This window comes from Athene cunicularia (assembly GCF_003259725.1).
Source record: "Athene cunicularia isolate RWA chromosome 1 unlocalized genomic scaffold, athCun1 chr1_part2, whole genome shotgun sequence".
Lineage (NCBI taxonomy): Eukaryota > Metazoa > Chordata > Aves > Strigiformes > Strigidae > Athene > Athene cunicularia.
Window position 1 is genome coordinate 59,138,560 of NW_020799092.1, and position 16,796 is coordinate 59,155,355.

Consider the following 16,796-nt stretch of genomic DNA (forward strand, 5'->3'; position numbering starts at 1 on the left):
TGAATGAATCCTCTCAGTTCTCCTGTCTTTGAGCCCAGATATTCTTAATGATGTTTAACATCTTTAGATCAGGAGGCTATTCAAAAACCTAATAACATCATGTTTCAGGTTTTTTTTTTTTTTATTTTCAATACCTCTCAGATTTCCTTTCAGACTTCATAGTATTTCAGAATTACCTCTCTTGTTGCTTTCATATGTTATGGAAGAAACAGAATTAAAAGTGGATTCAGAATAATTCTATTACTTAAGTAAATACAAATTGTAAGAGTAGCATTTATAAACTGCTTCTCTGACAGCTTTTCTAGCTTCTAAAATACAGAACACAATGGAATCAGTAGAGTGCTCAAGAAATATCTAAATGCTTACTGCTTGCAATGATTTGTAAAATCTTCAGCTAGCAAATTGTCTCAGATGTCATTTGGGATTGTTCCTACATCATTGTTAAACTACAAGCTTCATTCTGAATGGAGGCCTGCCTACCTACTATGTTGATTTTTCTTATTAATAGCAGGTTAAAGTTCAGAGTGGAAAAATCAATGATTGCCTTTGGGCACCCATCATTGGATTGAGGTTGAGGTAACCTGGGAGTAAAAGCAATTATGCTATGATCATGTGATGACATTGAGCAACAGGGAGCATAACAGAGACCTATAAAGGAAACAAGGACTTACTCTCTGACCTAGAGGAAGAGACCAAAAGCAGAAAGATGGCTGACTCAAGGGAGGGTCCCTCCATGCTCTTGGAAAATGAGTGTGATATGGAGAAAAGGGAAATCTTCCAAACACAAAGCTATAAAACATTCTTCCTCAGTTCCGTACCCCTCTAATATCCTTCGACTCAGTTCAAAACAGTCCATAAAGACATGTTCTTTCTGTATCTAGTTCTTGATATATTGTGCAGTTCCTGTATTATTCACTCCATATATTCCTTAGAATGAATGTGTATTTGCCTCAGAGCTTCTGAAGTGCTTATTGTCCTTTTACTTCAGATAGTTCCCTTCCCAAGCCGTTTTTAGAAGGGGGGTTGTTTGAACAGTGAGAGAGCTGCTTGTGATCATTATGGTCTTGTGGTTTCTTGCTCCTGTAGGAGGATGAAAAAATGTTGTCTTGACTTTTATTTATTGTACAAAACTTACAGAAGCCAGGTCCCAGACAAACAAAAGACAATACAACTTCATGCTGTATAACTGTGGAACAACTTTCCACATGATGTTGTGGATAAAGCAATTAGACAAATTAATGGAGAGAAAAGTCACATCAGGAGCAATTACAGAGTTAACATTTTGGATCAGGAATTTCCTAAGTCATAAATCATGGGACAACGGGAAAATACTCTGAAGATAAGTTACTCTACTTTTATTGTGTTCCTGTATTCCTCTCTTGGCATTCACTATTGCCAACAAGGAACTGAGGTAAGGTGTTGAGCTATATGGTACAGCTATTTTCATGTACTGTTGAGCATAAGAGTACTGTCTTGCCTTTGGGTGAAGTCATGGCTTCTGTTGAATTGGGAACTCTGTGGGAAATGTCAGTAATCTCGACATTTTGAGAGAAGCATCAGCTCCCATGTCACATGTCCCAGTGGGAATTGGAAGCCTTAGGTTTCCCTACAAATATTTTATTTCTGGTTTTGAAAGTAAAAATGCCCTTCAGCAATAACCCTTGAAATATTTCTATTTTCTCCCTGCAAAATAATATTTTATATTCTTCATTTTAATTCCCTCTGTGTTGCTTTAGATCAGCTCCATAGCAAAGTAGGTATTTTTATAGTGCTAAGACAGCTGGTGCCCCAGCTAGTCTCTTATACTGGCTCTCACCACTCTGTGCCACAGAGGAATTTGAAAGAATCCCATCAGCAGTCAGTAACAGAAGGATATACTCTGGAAATGCCTCTAGCTCCCCCTCTTTGTTATAAATAAGGCCATCCCTGAAATCGCAGGGTTAGAATCCCTTTCAAAATATTTAGCTATATTTTATAACTTTGTCATTGTAAACTGTGCATCTTTGTTAACGATATATTCAGATCAGCTTTCCGATTTTACTAAGAGCTTAACTTTCTATTGTTTTCTCTTTGCTTCTTGTCTCTTTTAATCTCTTCTGGCATGTTTACTTCATTTGAATGGCAATATCTACCTCTTTTTTTCATTCCTATTTGCCTCATTCATCCTAAGAAAGTCCCTGAATAAACAAAATAGAGACAGATGATATTAGAAATTACGCTTAAGGGAAAATCTTCCAAATGAAGAAGTATACCACCAATTTAAACCCAAATTGTCCCCAAGTAAAGAACCATAGGAACATTCTGAAGGAGATAATATTATTCAAGAAAAAGACAATTTTCCAGCTTCTGTGGAATTATTATTTAAAACATAAGCAAATGTACTTAATGCTTACAATAAATGCTCTACATTATTTAGATATTTTATGTGTTGAACTGAAAACAAAAAATTATTTCATATTGTTATAAAATATTTCTAAGTTTAAAGAGTTTTCTCTTTACACTACATTTTTTCTCTGTATTTATTAAACAGAGATCAGTATTCTGAACAGGCTTTCTGTCAGATACATTTTTGAATAGTGATGTCATTTCACACAATGTATTACTCAAATTAGAATTCATAAGTATTATCCATGCAAATGCCCATTGCAGGGAAAAGAGACTATACCATATTGCTTCTAATTCTCTTTCCTGAAAAAAGGCCTAGATGGAAAGGAACTGGAGAAGCTTATTCACTGGTCATTGTCACTGTATTTCGTAGTATAAATGCTAGAGGGGCATGTGGAGAGGTATTAAATTTATTCATAATGCTGATGCTTTAGAGAAAGGAGGAAATTGAGCACAGAGCTTGATTTGTTCAGAAAAAGGATCAAAGTTGAACCTAATTAACTTAATAATATACTTGCTAAGAATGTGTTCAGGGAACAGAAATAGCCAAGACTATATGGACATGGGATTCATTTGCTAAGATGATAAAGATAAAGATAAAATAAAATGAGAAGATGTTCAGAATGAACCCAAAGGAAAAAACACTATCAGTGACTTTATATGTGATCAAAACATGTACAGAAGCACAGAAAAATGCCTTCTCTCCAAGGAAGAACTCATTCATTCCATGTCTCAATACCATCAACTATCCTAAACATAGAAGCCATTTTGTTATGCATATGAATAATATAATCTTCCAGTTGGGTGCTTATGTCTTAAAATCAAAATCTGAGTCAGCATATATGTTGATTGTGACTTAGAAATAATTCTACTTTGTGCATCACAATCACTGACTCTTCTAAATAAAGCAAATATAGATTTTATCATGTAATGGAATAACATTTCCTAGCTGGATGCTTATGTCTTAAAACCGAAATCTCCAGTTTCATGTTTGAATGTTGACAGCTGCAGAGACTCTAGGAACTGAGACTCATACCCTTGATACTGAGGCTTTGCACTAAATACTAGTACTGACAACCTTTCATGTTTGTGCTCTATCTATAATGCTGTCAGTTCAGTCAGCTGCTTTAGCAAAGTGGTGGTAGCAGGCTGCTGCAAAGCTTCTTAAAAGCCACTACAGATTCCTGGGATGCAGGTAAGGGGGTGGTAGGAAAATACTCTGTGTGTGTGTGTGTGCATATATATATATATATATATATATATATATGGAGTATATAGGGGGAAAATTTGGAAAGACCCTGCTGAACAGCTGGTATAAACTGTATGTGTATGTCTTCCTCCAAAGAATCAATGCAGCTCAAATTCTGCAAGGAAAACAGCTTAATGAATCAACACATAATTCTGTCCTCAATTTTAAGCTGAAATAAGCATGGTTCTGAGGATGTTGAACACCATCTTTAACTAGAAGACTGTCTCTGCAATTCTAGTGTCTCAGAATTTGAAAACACAAGGGGAAATAATTTTGTGTTTGCTTCAAAGTCTTAGGAGGCCCTGTAAGTGGATGGGAGTGAAATGCAATACTCCCTGGAACATGGTGATTTGAGGCTGTTATTGTTTATCAGTTTGGCTGGCAGACTGCTAGGAGAGAAACAAAGAGGCTTCCCTGCCTCTTGAGTTAACCTTCTCCTCCCATGTTCATTAATTTTCATTGGTCATAAAGACTCATTCCCAGTTCTAGGTCTGTGTAGTCGTTTATCATCATCAAAGAGCACTAAAAGGTCTGTCGGCTTTCCTGTTTTATTTTTTTAATTGTTTAGTTTTACCTTTTCTTTCTCTCCTCTTCTCACTTCAGCCTTTCAATCAGAAACTGTCAAACTGGAGGATCTGAGAAGAAGTGAAACAAATGCCTCCATATTCTTTCCTCCATAAAGCAATACGTATGGCACATCAGCAACCTTACTGAAAAACTCATCACAGACTCTGTGTTGTCTGGATTTGCTGTAGGTACTCCTTTCCTCTATGGGTAGGACCCAACCCAAGGAGGACAGTTCTTCACAAACCATAGCAATAAGGGGCACTAGGGAGTCACTTGGCCAGAGCAGACATCGACACTATTTCTTTACGTCCAGTGGAATTCAAATCCATTAAAAAGACATTGGCTTTGAAGCTGTGAATCCTAGCTTTGCCAGACTGGAGGGCAGTGTTCAGGTTTTCTCCCAGAGTCTGAAAAAGGCAAAGAGGGAGCTTTTAAACTGCAAACTTCTACCTTCACCTCCTATTTGTTTCTTGTCCTTTGGCATGGACAGGAAAGTAGAAACATCTCAAAATCACAGAAAGTGATGTTCAGGATGCTGAAATAAGTCTTCTGTAATTCTTTTCATTATATTTTTTTCACTTTCTCAATGCTAGATTTTGACCCACATTCAGGTTTTGACAGATTGGAAGACATATAACTAATGGACCATGAAATTGTTGCAGGTGTAATTAAAAATATATTAGATCGGTAAAAATAGATACATGCAGTGACTTTTGATAGTGGTGCCCGTCAGCCTGCAAAACAGGAAACCTTCCTGCTTCCTTAACATCTTGTCTCTTTCCTTCCAGCCTGGAATAAAGAAGTCAAGACGTACAGATCTCATCTTCATCACTTCTACAGATGGATAGCGAGAGTTTGTTTAGCAAAGATACCCTGCTCCTTTGTGCATACTTGTGAATTGCCTGTAACACACTATTATTTCTGTAAATGTGCTTCCTATTTTTAGTTAGAAGGCAAATCCCCTGTGCAAACCAGTTCAAGGTTTATCAGTTAATCACAATTTATTCCTTGTGGTTTTCCTCTGAGCATCCTGGAGTTTGCTAACAAGGTTATGTGAGTCGTAATGTGGCATCATTTATCCTGCTAGTTTGAATGACTATTATATAAAGAACATTTTTCAGTCTCATTTTTGTTTAATATACCTTGCTGTGTTAACAATGAATTTGAGAAGGCAAAAAAAAAAGGTTGGCTCCATTACTCATACCTGCAGCAAGGTCCTTAAGTCCTAGTATAAGGGTATAGGAAGGAATTTTCCAACAGGGAAAATGGTTTTGCTTCTATATCCCATGGATCTTTGTTTTCATTAACGTTTTTATTAATCAATTTTTATGCGTTTACTTTTTTCTGAAGTTTCATATTAATTATCATATCTTCTAACTTCCTTCCAGGTATGTTACTCATTCCACCACCCTCCTGACAGCACATTTCACCAGTTTTGTATCTGACTGTGTGATTTCTCACCCAAATTCCCTTCACAAGGTATTCTGCCACTGAGATCCAACAGTTCTGCACTGTTTTGTTCTGGTTTTGTGGGATTTTAAAAAAAAAATTTTCTCCCATTCAGTTCTTGTGTTTGTTCTGACCAAAGTCAGTCAAATGTTACTTCTAAATTATGTTTTAAAAGTCAGTTAGTTATGTTCTTCCAAAGAGAGTGTTCATACCATCATATATTTGGTAAGATATCTGCAAGTAATAAACTGCTCTTATGATCAAATTCTCCTAGGAAATATTTACTGAATTAACAGAAAACTATTACTTGAATCACTGTATAAGATAAACACTTCCTACAAATGGATTATCTAAGTTGGGGCTATTTCATTAACTGGAGTAAGAGGTTGAGTAGGAACATCTGGGTTTTGTAATATGAGTCCATATATACTTTTGCACCAAAAAAAAGGTATTTTGTGATTTATTGTGCACAGACAAGCCCTCAGTGGCAGAAATATTGTCATGTCATATGTGCTCTTTCTTACCCAACATAAATATCTGTGACAACTAAGTACATGTTTTTATTAAGTTTTTGAAAATGAAAATGACTGTAGAGGTTATTGGTCTGTTCTGCAGTCTTGAACTCCTTAGCATGATAGGGTAGTTATTCTGTAACTCACTGCCTCCCTGACTGGAGATTCGTAGAGCTGTCAATTCCATCTTCCATCAGAACCCATTTACATTGTGACATCCCTCTGAGACTTGATCCTCACTCTTGTTTTACATTTGATGTGCTTGTGTTCAACTCATGAGGACCCACGTTCATTCTGCATGCAGTTCCATGGGCTGGGTGACACTCCATGGTGCTGCTAGTGAGAGAGACTCCTTTGTTGTGAAGTAGCTATTCTGAAGTGGGAGACATCACAGTGTCATACCCCTCTAGCTCCAAAGGCATTTTTCTCTTTATTGAGGCCTTCTATGGGTTTGGGTGTGTGTCTTCCTCAGAATTTGTACACCGCCAAAGAAACCAGTCTTTAGAAAATTGTTCTGGAAAAGATTTCAAACACTAATCAAACTATCCAACCTGTGAGAAAGATGACAAAGTATACGTTAACATCTGGAAGAGGTATGTCTAACTTGTCCTTAAGATCTTCCTTTGGAATATAAATTCAGGTGATGCAATACGTACAAACAAGGAAATGCAGACTCATCTAGCTTTCTGATAGCCTTCAGCAGGGGTATTTGTTGTTGTATTCTGTTGTCTGGAACTTTGTCCTCATATACAGGAGGTGAGGAGCAGTGCTTACTCTACCTGAACAATTTATCTTTTGTGATCTCAATTAACAGCATTATAGACATAACTCCTTCCCTTCCTTTTGCTATAGACAACAGTCAGCTACATCTCACTTAAAGCCCAATTTTTCAAAATGTTACTAAGTCTGAAACCTATTCATACCGAACAGAAATACTTCTATATCAGTCATGGATGCTTTAATTTGTATAAGGATGACATGTGCACTGATGGCACAGAGGGAATAAAAATACATCTTGACCAAGACTGGTCAGGAAGTCAAGGACTTCCTAGACTGTGTGTCATGGTAGACTCTTACATGTTCACGTGAATAACTAAATGAAATATTCACTATTACTTATTTATTTCCTCATCTCATTCACTGTAATGAACCCTTAGCTTTAACTGGCTTTAGATGTTGATATTGAACTTATCATCCTTTACCAGCAATTTTCCTCCTCAGAGAAACTTCTGTTTGTTTTTCCAAACTCAAGAATTGGATGTCTGTGGGACTGCTTTGCTGATTAAGGATATCAATTAAAGTCAGACACCAGAGTGAGGAGGCATATTTTACTGGGGATAACCAAATAATGTAACAGAGTAATACAGAAAATATGCAGTAAGAAAAGGCAGAATAGTGCACTTAAAGCAGCAAACAAGAAAATACGGGGTAATGCATCAAATCATTAGTACACAAGAAAGAAAATAGTGATTAAGAAAGACACATCACCACTTGCACACGTTCCCATCACCCAGCCCCGCAGTGGCTGGGCAGCCCCGGTTACAGTGAGGGTTTGGGGAGCCTGTCCCGGCAAGGGGGAAATCCTACACGGTGCGTCCCCCACAGGTGAGGCTGCCAAAGTCCCTGCAAACGGGTCCAGCCTTATATACCAGAGATCGACAAGCCAGAATAGCTGGCACCTTTGTTTTGAGTGGAGAATTTCTGGTTTCATTCTCCTGTTGGATTCCACCCAAAGCCTGGCCAGGGCTCGGGGGGGGAAACCAAGGGAGTTTCTAACAAGGCCAGATACTTGGGTTCTCAGCCTTGAACAAGGCTAAACAAGGGAAGTTGGATACATTCTCCCCTCACTACGGATTATATGGTGTCTAAGCTGCATCTTTCACTAGTGAGCTTACATACTTTGTTAATGATTACAGACTAAGTTAGCAGCTTCGGCTTGGGACCTGTTGTTCAGGCTGCAGTATTTCAATGCTTTAGCACTTTTTACATCAGCAGAGGTAGTTTGTTATAACTTAGTACAATACCTACTAGCACAATGGTTATCAGTTATAAAATATACAGGATTCATCTATAGGTCAACTCTGGCTTGGGCCAGCTGTTGAAGCCTTAGCACTTCAGGGACCACAGAGAATAATAATTCCTCCTCCCTCTCCCAAGAAGTAGCTATTTGGCTTTTCAGTTCTCTTAGGTTTGTGGCTGCATCCATCCCTGCTTTTGCCAACTTCCTCTGCCCTACTCTGATCTCAAGTCATTACACACACTCAGTGTTACTAGGTGACCAGTTTTAATTGGAAAATCTTTGCAGATCATTATTTATACACATCTCCTGGACCTTGTCCCATTGTAGAAACCATATTGAAAACTGAGATTGTATGCATGAAAAATTGCAAAGTAAATCTGAAGACTTCATTTCAAAGAGTCTTTCTGTCTGCCTCTTTGTGGCATTCAACTGGCCAGTATCAGCAAATACTTCCTCCACTACTGTGCTATAAAACCTTTGAACTGCTTACTCTGTAGGTCAAAAGGGACTGGAAGGGATCCAAAGGAACCAGGTAACTTCAAGGGAAAATCTAATGACATTATCTGAAGAAAAGTTATTAACTGATGTTCAAAATTACCTACTCCCAGTTTCAGTGTTTCCACCAAAACCTGCTTTTTGCTTTTGTCAGGGTTTTGTACTTGTTATTTTTGAGGGATTAAAAATATTTTTTATTGGGATGTTTCATTCTGAGATTTTTCCTCACTGGGATGAGACCTTTGAAGTATTGCACTGAGATATTGATCAGACTCTCATTACCATTCCATGTTATTTTCATCATCTGGTGGAGAATTTGTGCTGAAAGGAAAGACAAAAAAAAAATGAACTTGATCCAGTGATGAGCTGTGTATGTTCTGCATTGAAATGGAAGCAGTCCCAGAATGGTTTCCAAAATGGTTCTAGTTGGACAGCAGGACCTAGCTGCATTATAAAACAAAATAGATATAAAGTTGTTAAAGTATAAAAATTAAATAATAATAACAAAATACAACAGTCTTGAGATGTGGGCACATGTAAACCTTATGAGGTTCAACAAGACCAAGTGCAAGGTCCTGCACCTGGGTTGGGGAAACCCCCAGTATCAATACAGGCTGGGGGATGAAGGGATTGAGAGCAGCCCTGCTGAGAAGGACTTGGGGATATTAGTGGATGAAAAACTGAATGTGAGCTGGTAATATGCGCTCGCAACCCCGAGAGCCACCTGTATCCTGGGCTGCATAAAAAGAAGCATGACCAGCAGGTTGAGAGAGGTGATTCTCCCCCTCTACTCTGCTCTCATGAGACCTCATCTGGAGTACTGCCTTCAGCTCTGGGATGCCCAGCACAGAAAAGATATGGACATGTAAGAGTGGGTCCAGAGGTCATACAGGTCATACAACTGATCAGAGGGCTGGAACACCTCTCCTATGAGGAAAGGCTGAGAGAGTTGTAGTTGTTCAGTCTGGAGAAGAGAAGGCTCCAGGGAGGCCTTTCAATGCTTAAAGGGGGCTTGTAAGAAAGATGGAGACAGACTTTTTAGTAGGACCTGTAGCAATAGGACAAGGGGTAGTGGTTTTAAACTAAAAGAGGGTAGATCCAGGCTAGGTATAAGGAAAAAATATTACAACAAGGATGATGAAACACTGAAACAGGTTTGCCAGAGATGTGGAAGATGCCTCACCTCTGGTGAGATTCAAGGTCAGATTGGATGAGGCCCTGAGCAACCTGATATAGTTGAAGATGTCAGGGCCCATGGCAGGGAGGTTGCGCTGGATCATCTTTAAAGATCCCTTCCACCCCAATCTGCTCTATGATTCTATGAATTTATTATTTAAAAAGCATTATTAGGGGGTCAAGATTGGAGAAACTCGAGCAGTCTCAAACTAGTTATCATGACTGTTATACTGGGGTTCACTTTGAAATTTTACCATCTATTTTTCTTTTTTTTTTTGTACAAGAGATATAGTTTCCCAGTAGCTCCAAGTAAATGTTTAGTGTTAAGAATTCCCGATGAATTTAACAAAAGTTTAAGCACTAAGCACATCAGAGGATTGCTCCTGCAAACTCAAAACCAGCTGCTGTATACTTTCTCTTTGATATTCTGAAAACAACATGACTTACCATTTTTAGTGGCTTATTATATTAGAAGGTCTACATTGTTCATTAATCAGTGTTAGAGCAAGACACTAATCATAAAAAACATCTGAGACTAATATAAGGAAAATGTAAATAAGCATCTCTGTGATAAAGATCTCAACATGTCTTCAGATGCAAATAAAACAAACATAAGAATCTGCATAATCTCCTACAAGAATTATCCAGGCAGAGTGTTCTCACATACCCTGATGTGATGAGTTTTAAAACAGTTCAAGAAACTACAAGATAGCTGGACTTTTAAAAACCATGGTTCCAAAGTCTACAAGTAATTATGTTCATTTTATGTAAGTGATTGCGAAGCAATTGAATAAAAAGATCATTACCTTCATTAGAAGTTAGAAGAAATGTGAAATTTTAATTAACGGGAAAAGTCTTTATGTATATTAGATGAAAACCTGTTGATAGAACCCATTCCATCTGGACTGTAAAAATTGAACCAGGACTATACTCTGGACACAGGCAGTATAAATCTCAAACAACCAGCAGTGTTAGCCAGTATCAGAGATGACATCTCCTTAAACCTGTTCTCATTTGTCACTACTCTTGTGAGCAGTCTGAAGCTCAGATTCATTTAATCTATATACAATCAGTTTTTAAATTAGCATTGCAACCACAGGGACAGATACTTTCTGAAGTTATTTAGATACAAGAGATCTGGTGTGGAGGTGTCTGTCACTCTCCATGGGCTATAGAAACATCTAACTCCTGGTATCACTGGTATAATGGCTATCATCTCAGCTGTTTATTGCTCTTTGAGTTGATGCTGAAAAAATCTGCATACTAAAACTGGATGTAAGTGTATTAAATAAGGTACTGAGTAATGAGTTTTTAATTTATGTTGCTTGGGTGCTAGAATGCTACAGCTTATGCCTAATTACATCTTTATCAGATTTAGCTAAATCAGTAGGTCAACCGTTACTCCCAGGTGATCAGTTCATACAACCAACCATGTTGCATGCAAATAAAGACATACAAAGCAACACATCTGGTTTCACACAAATTCTTCAAATATTAAATGACCTCTGATGACACAAGGGCAAAAAGCTGTCTGGATATCCTTCCAGAGTCTAGTTTCTGAGTTTTGGAAAATTCTTCTGATAATTTTTACTGTCTGCACAAGCCTAATTTTTCATTCTTAGTCCTGGTTTTCTTCCATGATACTCTTCTTCCCTGGACCTCAAAACCTCCCTAGATTCCTTAATTTCACAGTTTCAATGTGGCTTTGGAGCACGCTCCTACCTTGTTTGTTAGTGTGCCTCATTTTCTTGCTTCTTCGCTTGGCTCATAAGTTCACTATAAGTTCATGGTCCAGACCTTGAACTGGAAGGATCTTTGGCTGCTTCAATTCTTCAGCATGTTACGTCCCAGCTTTGGCTCTACCATAGCTCCAGCCTAGCCAGGACCATGGCTGGGCACCACTGCTGTGCTCCAGTTAAAATTCTGTGATGTGCTAAGGATAGTTAATGACCATGTAACTGACTTTGCACGGAAAGGTATAGGGAGTTGTCACACTGAATCTAAGAGCTGCAGGAGTTGTTGTGTCTCAGAGATTCCTAAATTCTGTCTTTCAGTCTAGATCATCACCTGACTGTAACAGCTTGTATTGCAGCCCAATATGTCAGTGTGGGTGAAACACTAGTGTGCAAGAAACCAATACAAAAATAATCAAGTATAAGTTAACTGTTGAAATTCAATTAAAAAATATCTTTCAGTCATCTCTTGAGCAACACAAACTTGCCTTTATGGTTAAAAATAAAAAGCACCTAGTTTTAGCTAAAAACTATTAAAAAAAAATAGTGTCTGCCTTAAATAGTTCAACTACATTAGAGAAAAATTAAGTCCCTCCACCCCAAGCAACAATATGTTCTTGTCCAGAAAAGCTTGGTTTTCAGTCTTGTATTTGTGAAGTTGTGGATGGAAAAGCACCGTTTACAGTAATGGAAAAGTAGAATAATCACTCCTTGGCTAAAAGAGTTATTATCGTGGCTTCAGCCATCTAGGCACATAGACAGAGACAGCACGGCTACAAACAGCAATCTCCTCAGGATTTTCTGAAAATGTACATATCATATAGGAGATTTTACCTTTAGCTTTATGTAGACATACAACTGTATCTTTACCCAGGCTCACAAAATTTCAAGTTGATAAAATTGCTTGTATACTAATGATTCAGCCCTAAGCTGCAATCTCAGCACGTAGTGTAAGTGAAGAATAGCTGGATTTGAGAGGTGACTGGAAGAATTCCAAAGAAAACTACTGTTTCTTAGGAGCCAGTGGTTGGCATTCAGTGTACTCTGGGTCTCTGTTGGACAAATAATACCAGAGTTAGACAGTAGGTAAAAGTCCCCTGCTGAAGACAAAGATTTCTGAATACAGATCAAACTCTGGGAACCTGAGAGTGTGCTAGTTAAAAATTCCATAACAATCTTGGTAGAATGTTCATTTCCACATTCTGGCTATCCAACACTCACTCTTTCGTATCTTTTCTCGAAAGGTTGGATCAAATCCTCGTACAACTTGCTCATTAGTTTGAAGATCAAACTTACTGTTTTAGTGATATTCTATATTTTTGAGTAATGATTTATGAGAAAAGAGGCTTTAATGTAAGAACAGGTTTCTTACTACCAGAGAAAAACAGAGTCCTTTCAAAGAAGGAGCTAGATCTTTGCTTGTATTTCAGTCAGAACACTCACTCAGTAGGTAACTAGCACCATTATTGCTTTTTACCCTTTCACAGAGGTCAGATACCTGCCTGGGCAAGCAGCTGGGAACTGGGGGGCCCGACAAGAATAGGGAAAGGAGCAACAAGAGTGTGGGTATGTGATTTTTTTTTTTTTAAAGGAAATGAAAAGCACACACATCCATGTAAACACACAAAAAAATCTAAAGTCACTGTAAAAGATTATCAAGATTAAGTGCTAGGAATTTAGGAAATGCCTTTGAGGGTATCTGTACAATGGCCCCTAGGTGCACATGTAATATCATTACAGAGGGTTGGTAATTTTTCAGGATATAATTAATGAGATGGTGTCAGAAACTGCTGATCCTTCAAAACTGAAATGGTTTGTAGAGCCCTATCAGACTGGATTTAAGTCAAAATAAATACAGTCAGAAAGGTTTCCTGACCTCTTCACAGACAGTCTTATAGGAGCCTGGGATCAAACATCTGAAAAATCTGCGACACGCCAGCTGTGCAGCCTGTCTCAGCACCTACATGCCCAAGTATTTTCATGTCTGTCGTTTCCTCATTTCTTCATGCCAGACTCTGGGGTCCTGTGCCTCTTCTTCAAGGCACCCTGAGCCCACACCCACAAAAGCCTTAGTTTAAATGGGGGGGGTGTTGGGGTATGTCTACTATGTAAACTAGAGTCTAAGAGCTCTGGCTCCCAGTGCTGAGGTCTCCAGGGATCACCTTGGGATCTCTTTTGGGTTCAATGTGTTTACAAAAGTCTTTAAAGCTTTAACAGTAAATGCGTGGTTTTTTTTTTTTTTTTTTTTTTTTTTTTTCTCTTAGATTTTCTCACTTATTGGAATTTTGAAAATTCAAATATTTTGAAAGGGAGCAGTTATTTTGTTATTTTGAAGTCTGACTGTTGACCAGCTCCATCTATGACCGTCGTAAATTACATCATTCACTATTTTTTTTCCGCCTTATTCAGTGCATAGGATAGATGATAGCTACTTAAATGAAATACTACTTGATATTTGTTTCATATTTAGTCATTTAGTTTATGACCCCTTGGGTATTTACTACATACTACTGTGAAGAGAGAATTAGTATGCTCAGGGGCTTTCAATCACTGAATTTAAATGTTTCACAGATACTAAAGAGTGATTTTTTAATTATGTAAACATTGAGTCGTTGATAAAAGCTGGACTATTTCCTGTCTTTCGTGTGTTTGTCTTTGTAATCCTTTTTAAAAACATCTAGTGCATGTGCTTCAGAATCCGAGTGTAAAATAGATGTATTCTTCATGCTTTGAAAAATTTCATTAGTAAAGAAGGCTATTCAACATAAAATACTAAATAGCTGATCAGACTACCTGAAATTTATGGTAAGGTTTCTACTACATACATATAGATCAAATAGTGATAGAAATCTGAATATTTTCAAGCAAAGAGAATATGCAAGCACTAAATGGGCCTAAAACAAATATGCATTGTACAAAAAAGTTCCCCAACAGACCTTCCAAAGAAGGTTTTGGAATTTTCCTTTTCTCCTTTTTGTCCCCTTCATTGTACTATAGAAAACAAAAAGGTGTTGTGGTACAGGCAGGCTAGACCGTAACTCAAAAGCCGATATGGCTCTGATGAGATTGATTTACATCTCTATATGTTAGGTACTCTATCATAAGAGGGCAGGTAATTACCCTTGAAGGAACTTTCTACAGACCAATGCAATGGAAACCAGATACATAAAAAGACCTTTCTAACTGCAGTGCCTGGAAACAATGATCACTACTAGAAGACTTTTCTTTTTTACACTTTTTTCCCCCCAGACTCTCAAAAGAGTTGGCAAAAGAATGCTAGTTTACATTTCCATAGGGAAAAAACTCATATGAGTATAAGGGGATACAGCATTATCCAAGTAAGATGGTTAGGAATTAGCTCCTTTCATTCTTCCATTACGTTTAAATTCCACATTCAGGCAAGGTAAGGGGGAGAGTGAATATATGGAATCACTGGAAAACAGTCTGGGATACTCAAGCTAGAATCAAGCCTGATCTTCACTGGTGCTTTAATCAGCCTATAAGAAACCCATGCTCCTTTTTTGGCAACATGAATTACCAAGTTCCAAATTTCAGTTTCCACTGGGATGGTGTTTAGCCATTTCTCTATAACAGATAGACAGACTGTGATTTCAGATATGGTGAAATCTGCTACTATAATTGGTTTCTTATTTCAGCACTGATGAAGTTCAGCATCCCTCTGTCCAGTCAGTCTGTGTCTTCCAATTCATCTTTGTGCTATGTGGCAAGATTAGTAAGAATATCTGCCCATAAGCATCCAACCATTCTCCTCTTGCAACTACTAGTTATTCCTTGTATTCTCCAATATGATAATTTTCTTGCTTTTTTTTTTTTTTTTTTTTTTGTGCTTTCTAGTTTATGGTTACAACCTTTAGACAAAAATTAAATACCTCTGCATGGTATTCTCATTTATTAGCAGTTTTTAGAATATTAAAATGAATTATTTTCTTAATACAGCCTTACATATTTGTACATATACTTACTGAAGTATACAAATGAGTTAACTGAAATTATGTTCCCTGAGTGTTTTGAGTCAAAACCCATCTTTGCGTATGATTAGTTCATCTTTTTCTCCTTTGTACACTATTTGCACGCCTTCACTGAGATTCTTTTGTTATTGTTTTCCATTTTCTTAGCTGTGTTAAATCCTTCTGCTAGTCTTTATTTTTTCCTGTTAGATTTGTCTAGTTAGACTCAATTAGCCTAAATAATTTTGCGTTCTCTGTATCTCTTCCTTCTCTTTATTCACCTGCTCTTCCAGGCCAGCAGTAAACATTCACCATCATGATTCTTCCAAGACCCACAGGGCATTTGCATTTTAACCTACTTCTTTTGCTTTCTCCTGACCTGTAATTGATCTTTTTGTGTCACCTAGCATCTGCAGCATTTTTCCTGCTCCTTCCAAAGTAGCATGCTCATTAAACTATGTAGGCTACTGAACATGCAATGTGCTTTGCCGTGTATAACCCCAGAGACCATGACATTCAGATTTGGTAGCAGCAGATCTCCAAGGCCCAAATGTTTCTGAATTCAAGAGAGGATAAAGTAGTGACAAACACAGTGCAAGAAGAGGTGTTACAAAGTCCTCTGTAAAGCAAATAAACAGACACATACACACATCCCCTGTTCCTGAGTGATATGTAAAAAGATTTAGTACTTCTCCTTAAGCTAAGCAACTACCAAGACTGCCAGGAGCTCATTAAAATTAGGGAACTGTGGCAGTGAGAATTGATAGAGGTGAGCACAGCAAGGGACAAGAGCCTGGAGAGATGAGCTCACAGGTGGGTGAAGTATGGACTATTAATAGGCCTCTAAGAGGGAGAGACCTTTGAAATAAACTCTTGTACAAAAAAAGGAGAGTCAGGGTTGGTATAAATACATGTATAACATTTGACTTAGAAGAATGTTTTGTCAGCACTAGATTTCAATCTCTGCTTCAGGTACTTAGTATTTAGAAAAAATTGTCACAACAAGGCTTGTTTTAAAATTCTGTTTATTTTTCTTACAAAACATTTTAACTTTCAATTAAGGAGGGAATTTAAATTGTTGACAATTAGCTTAATTGAAGTGAAAACCTGAGAAGATGCTATGAGGAGAGAATTTCCCTGGTGAGCCTTCTGAAACGCAGCTGGGTTTAAAAGACAGGATTAAAAACAGCTATTCAAAACATCCAGGAAATGTGACTGTCATGGGAACCTCTGTAGCCCAGC